Genomic DNA, 6399 nt, shown 5'->3' with positions numbered 1-6399 from the left:
GTATCTTAAATGCTTATTGACAAACCATGAAAAACATGAGTACCAAGGTTTACTGAATATGAAAAAGATAAAGTAAATAATAAATTGGAGCCATGTTTCTAGACTTTACATTCATTGAATAGGTCAAAACAATAACAGCAGCATCATGCCAAAGTTAAAAATGGGTTTCATTTGAAGAGTGTTTTCAGGAAAGTAGCACATTTTAAGCTTATTTGAGAGTTATAATGACCCTATAAAGTGTGTTAAAAATTGACAAACAAAGAGTTAATGTGACTTAAGAAGAAACCACAGCAAGAATGTCCTGATGAGGAATATTTATTTGGTTTAAAATATTCTATAACATTACACAGCCCCATGAATTAATTTGCTTATATTATTCCATAACATCATGTAGCACCATATATTAATCCCTTTATTTTTTGCAGATAAACTATTTCACACTCATATCTTCTTTTTTACTACATCATGTAGCTGCATAATAATGTGACTGAGTTCATTCTGCTTGGGTTGACCCAGGATCCTTTTAGGAAGAAAGTAATATTTGTTGTTTTCTTACTTTTCTACTTGGGGATCTTGCTTGGTAACATACTGATTATTGTCACCATCAAGACCAGCTGGACACTTCGGAGTCCAATGTGCTTCTTCCTTTTCTACTTATCCTTATCTGATACCTGCCTCTGTGCTTCTGTAGCCCCTAAAATGATTGCAGATGCCCTTTCAAAGAAGACAACTATCTCTTTCAATCAGTGCATAATCCAAGTCTTTTCACTCCATTTATTTGGCTGCCTGGGGATCTCCATCCTTATCCTCATGGCTGTTGACCACTATGTGGCCATCTGTAAGCCCCTGCACTACACAACCATCATGAACTGGCGGGTCTGCAGTTTGTTGGTGGCTGGGGCCTGGGTGGGAGCCTGTGTGCATTCTTTGACTCAGATTTTTCTGGCCTTATGTTTACCTTTCTGTGGTCCCAATGTGATTGATCATTATTTTTGTGACTTGCAGCTCTTGTTGAAACTTGTATGTGCAGACACCTATGTGATAAATTTATTATTGGTGTGCAACAGTGGGGCCATTTGCACAGTGAGTTTTGTCATACTGATGTTCTCCTATGTTACCATTTTGCATTCTCTGAGAAACCACAGTGCTGAAGGGAGGAGAAAAGCCCTCTCCACCTGTATCTCTTACATCATCATGGTCATCTTGTTCTTTTTTCCTTACATATTTATATATGCACATCCTGTAACCACCTTCCCCATGGATAAGATGATAGCTGTGTTTTATACAATTGGAACTCCTTTGCTCAACCCTTTCATTTATACACTGAGGAATGCAGAAGTGAAAAATGCCATGAAGAAGTTATGGAGCAAGACTTTGATATCATATGACAAAAGATGAATGGAATTTCAAATCCTTTTTCAGAATTTGGATTGACCTAGAAAATATAATAGTGCATATTTCTTGTTATTGTGGTTTTAATATAATTCTATTTTGGACCATGAAAGCCAGTTCCTTTGGGAAAACAGGCAATATGAATACATACACTAGTTAGTTTTGAGTCAGTTACATGCAGAGTAAGAGACAAACCAGGTACAAACAGGAATGTAAGGCCCATTGCCTTTTGTTCACTGTTGTCTACCTCCCTTGCCTGAGTAGTATCACACTTAGTTTTGATTTGGTGTTTTCACTGCCTTTCTTCATGTTGATGTCTGGTGTTTTCTACTTGTAGTTACCTTTCTATATACTTATATCCCTGACTGGAAGATTTTCCCTGCTCCAAGATCTCCCTTATTTGATAGTTCAGTTCCTGCCGTTCTGATCCAAGACTCAGCAGAAAGTGTGACATTCAAATATTCATGGAAAACCCATGTTGATAGGGACAGTACATATAGTCTAGGTGATCTCCCTTCTAATTCTTGTGTTTATACTCCAAATCCTTACCATGTGTTTACTTAGCTCCTTTTAGAACAGAGGCAGAACATGGAAAGAAAAATTCACTCTTCTACAGGACTTCTTTATCTTAGGAAGGCTTTGACTGTTTCATTGCATTCATATTTTTCTCTTTTTAAAAATCTACCTTATGCTCCTAATTTGATCCCTTCATTTGTGTGTGTGTGTGTGTGTACATGTGTTTATGTGTGTGTGTTTGTGTGTGGGGAGAGAGATTAGGGTTTCTCATGAATCATCATCATCATAATAACTTGTTTATAATATAGGTGGCACAAATGGTGCAAGTTAAAGTATTTTTTCACAGATTTAATGTTCACTAGAAATCATCATGTTTAGCAATACATATATTTATATGAACTAGAAGTACAGTATGCAGTTGATAGAAAGGAATTTGAAACTGTAAATAGATAAAGAATGTGATAACTGAGAGGAGGATTTTTAGACTTTGAAACAGAAATATGTACATCACATTATGAATTTTTAGTGAGATTTTAATACATTACTGAAAAGAAAATATCTTTTCTTCTCTCATTCAGAGAGGACTGAGATGTCTGTATAAAACCTATATTTCTGTAGTACAAATGGATAACACCTTTTGTCACTATCTACCCAGCTCCACAGTTTCTAGCTACATGATCATTAAGAATCTTTCCAAATTCAATTTTATTTCTGTATTTGTAAATGACTAAATTATATTAAGGTTACTAAATTTGTATCAATTTTGTAGTACAAGGAACTTTAAAATTGAGTAAATGACCATTGGTTTCTCCGTGTGGGCATGGAAAGGAGTGAATTCTACAATGACCATCACCAATGAATATTCATCACTTTTTTTTTTTAATTCTGTAAATATAAAGGTGAAATCCTTCTTACAAAATTCATCATTGATCACAGCAGCTGCAGTTAGATTCTGCTATTTCAAGGTTTGCACAGCAGTTTTCACACAGTGGGCAGAGTTTTAGCTGGTTTCTTCTTCTATTTCAAGACAAGGAAAAGATGAAATTGAGGGGGGGGATCCAATTTAGACACCTCCCAGATTCTCTCCATCTTGTTTGTTTCCTGGACATATACTCATCATAATGCCTGTACTGCTACAGCTACTATGTTTCCAACCAGAGTCAGGATTTTCTAATAAAGATGGCAGAACTGAAACAAAGACTGAGTATGCAGTGGAATAGTTACAACACATATATCTATTATCAAATAAGTTTGCTGTTTTATAAGGGCATGGTTTGTGGCACCCCAAGACAATTACAATAGTAATATCAAAGTTCGTTGAGCACAGAGCACCATAAAAGATATAATCAAAATGAAAAAGCTTTAATTATGGTAAGAATTGTTAAAATGTGACTCAGATGTAAAGTGAGCACATGCTGTTGGAAGAATAGCACCAACAGACTTGCTTGACACAGTGTTGCCACAAACCTTCAATTTGTAAATATCACAATATCTGCAAAACACAATAAAGCTAAGTGCAATAAAACAAGCTATGCCTGCACATAATGCCACCATGCAGATGACCATAAGTATACAGAAATTCAAACTTCTCAAAAATGTACAAGATGAAAAAAAAAGCTTCTCTTTTCCATTTTCTCCTAAAAAGGTAATCACTTCTAATAGTTTCTTCTGATTCCTTGCATTAAAAAAAAAATGTTGCCAATATATATATATATACACACACATAGATATACACAGACACATGTATTTTTTTTTTACATTGTGCTCATATTCACAGAAAGGAATAATACTATTACACAATTTGCTCCTTTAATGCACCATGACTTTCTTTCCATAGTGGCACTAACAAATGAATCGATGTGGATCTAATCAGCTCGGAACTGGTTGTTCTCACCATGACAGATACAATAGCAAAGTGGCCAGGAAATAACCCTGTCCCAGGGAAGACCAAAGTAGAATATAAGACGGTGGTGGTAGCATCCAATGTTCATGATTGAGCCTGTATTCAAATGTTCGGGAGTTAGATTAGGACAAATAAATTCACTGAGATACATAAGTTGTTATCTATACAATCCATCCATTTATTTCTTGAGATTCATTAAAACCTTTTTAAGATATCTTACATCCCCAATATAATATGTGATCCTCAGGAAGTTTTTATTTTTGTTTCTTTTTGTAAACAGGATGTCATTTCTTTACTGAGTTGGGAGATACAAGTCAAATCAGTTACAGATTCACTCTAGGATTGTGAACAGCCATATTTTCATACTCTCCAGCAAGATATTTCGAATCCTATACAAACTTGGTTGATAAAGCAGCAGCAGGGTTTAAAGGATTGACTCCACTTTTAAAAGTTCTGCTGTGGGTATAATGTAGCATTTCATGCTACAGAAAAATCTTTCATGAAAGCAAGACTCCATCAATCTGGCAAACTCCATTGTTGCCTTATTTTAAGAAATTTCCACAGTAACCCTAATCTTCAGCAAATATCACCCTGATCAGTCAGCAGCCAGCAACATCTAGGCAAGACCCTCTACCAGCACAAAGATTATGCCTTGATGAAGGCTCAGATGGTGGTTAACATTTCTTACCAACAAAGTATTTTTAAATTAAGGTATGCAAATTGTTGTATTTGGATGCAATGCTACTGTGCACTTAGACTACAGTATAGTGTAAATACAACATTTAAATGCACTGGGAAACCAAAACATGTATGACTTGTTTTATTGCAATATTTGCTTTATTGCAGTGATCTGAAACTAAAAGTGCAATATTTACAAGGTATGCTTATACTGTGCTAATTTTCTAGCACTGCTGTAACAAAGTACTACTAACTGGATGGCTTAAAACATCAGAAATTAGTTGTTTCACAGTTTTGGAGGCAAGAATCTGAAATCTGTAGGGGTCAATCTTTCCTTGCTTCTTCCAAGCTTTTGTTGGTTTGCTGGCAATCCTTGGGCTTTGATCTCTGCCTCTGTCACCACATGGTTTTCACTCCTGTGTCTATATGTCTATAGCTAATTCTCTCTATTTATAAGGACAACAGTAATCTTGGATTAGGGCCAACCTTAATCTAGTTTGGCCTCATTATAACTAATAACGTCTTCAAAGAATATTTTCATGAGTCACACATATGTCTTTTGAGGGGACACAATTCAACCCATAATATTTACCTTTTATGTTTTCTTCTTTTAAATTATTATAAAAAAGAAAACTGGTAAAATATATTTTTAAAAACTTAGAATTTTCAGTTAGACATGGTGAACCATTTATAATTTTTCTCTGTCTTCTAAATATTCACAAAAACAAGTACAAAAAAGAAAATTTTGTGTTCATCTACAACAATAAAAAGAACCAGACAGGCAGGAAATGCTAGGTGGTGAATATTTTCCAATCATTTTTCAAAATATAGGAAGGAGTTTTAGGTAACTGACTTAGCAGAGTGGAGAAAGTTACAACCATCTGAGGAGGGATAGAGAGAATAACAAGATGATTCAACTGCAAAATGCCTGAGATGCTAGAAACTTGGAGCATCAGGTTCTACAGCATGTAGAATTGAAACACATTGAATTACAGGCAGACTATTGTATTGCTCTGGGCCATTTTCCACACAGCTAGGAAACACCTCTTCTATGCTATCCTGCAGAAGATTGGAGTTGTTGTTGTCTTGAGAAATTTTGCTAGAGAATTTCTGCTATCATTATGGAGGACAGTGATGAAATATGCAACTGCATATGCAAAAGCTAATTGAAAATCTACATAGTAAACTATGGGACCCTTACCTCATGCCTCAACCAGGATGCCAGTGGCCAAAATACACTATATCACCAATCTCCCATTACTGTGACACATCCCAACTAGGACGGTTGGGACTTGTTTTCTCACTTTTTTTCCAATAGAAAATATATGTCTGATATTTTACTGCTGGATCACCTACAAGAAAGAACCCAAATATACAAACCATTCTCACACATTAAGGGCTTCCAAAGGATTTTAATTTCCTCAGCTTTCTTTCCAATATAAATTGAGAGTTTCTGCTTCCAGGCAGGATGGCAGGATTAGTGAATTGAAAGGGGCAGGTCAATAGAATTCTATCTTCAAACTAAAGCAAAAAGCAACCTCTACTCTATTTATTAGGTGCAGCAACTTCTCTGTTTTCCTTAACTAACAAGTTCTGGCCTAAAACTTGCAAATTAAGGTCCTGTGATTGACCAGATTCATCTTTCTAAGGTTAGTGGTCATCTATCAATATCTGAGTTAATGTCTAAAGGTTTTCACCTTACAGTTCATCCCAAGCAACCTAACATTGTATTGTATTTTACAATTCTCTACAGATTTTCTGGTAATAGTTAATCTTTCAAGTGTTCCTTATCATGAAAGAATGGTGGACTACTTTTAATTGCTTCTCTTCTTGCATGTCTTAATAGAATTTCAATTGATAGTTTGGAGATAATGAATAAGGCACTGGTGTTCAAGCAGGCTCATTCTGAT

General features: G+C 35.4%; 1 pseudogene; it reads left to right on the top strand.

Annotated features, from left to right (window-relative positions):
* Positions 1-465: 465 nt before the first annotated feature.
* On the top strand, positions 466-1398 carry LOC119537748 (annotated as a pseudogene).
* The last annotated feature ends 5001 nt before the right edge of the window (positions 1399-6399 follow it).

This window comes from Choloepus didactylus, chromosome 6 (genome assembly GCF_015220235.1).
Source record: "Choloepus didactylus isolate mChoDid1 chromosome 6, mChoDid1.pri, whole genome shotgun sequence".
Taxonomy (NCBI): Eukaryota; Metazoa; Chordata; class Mammalia; order Pilosa; family Megalonychidae; genus Choloepus; species Choloepus didactylus.
This window is presented reverse-complemented; position numbering and strand designations above follow the sequence as displayed.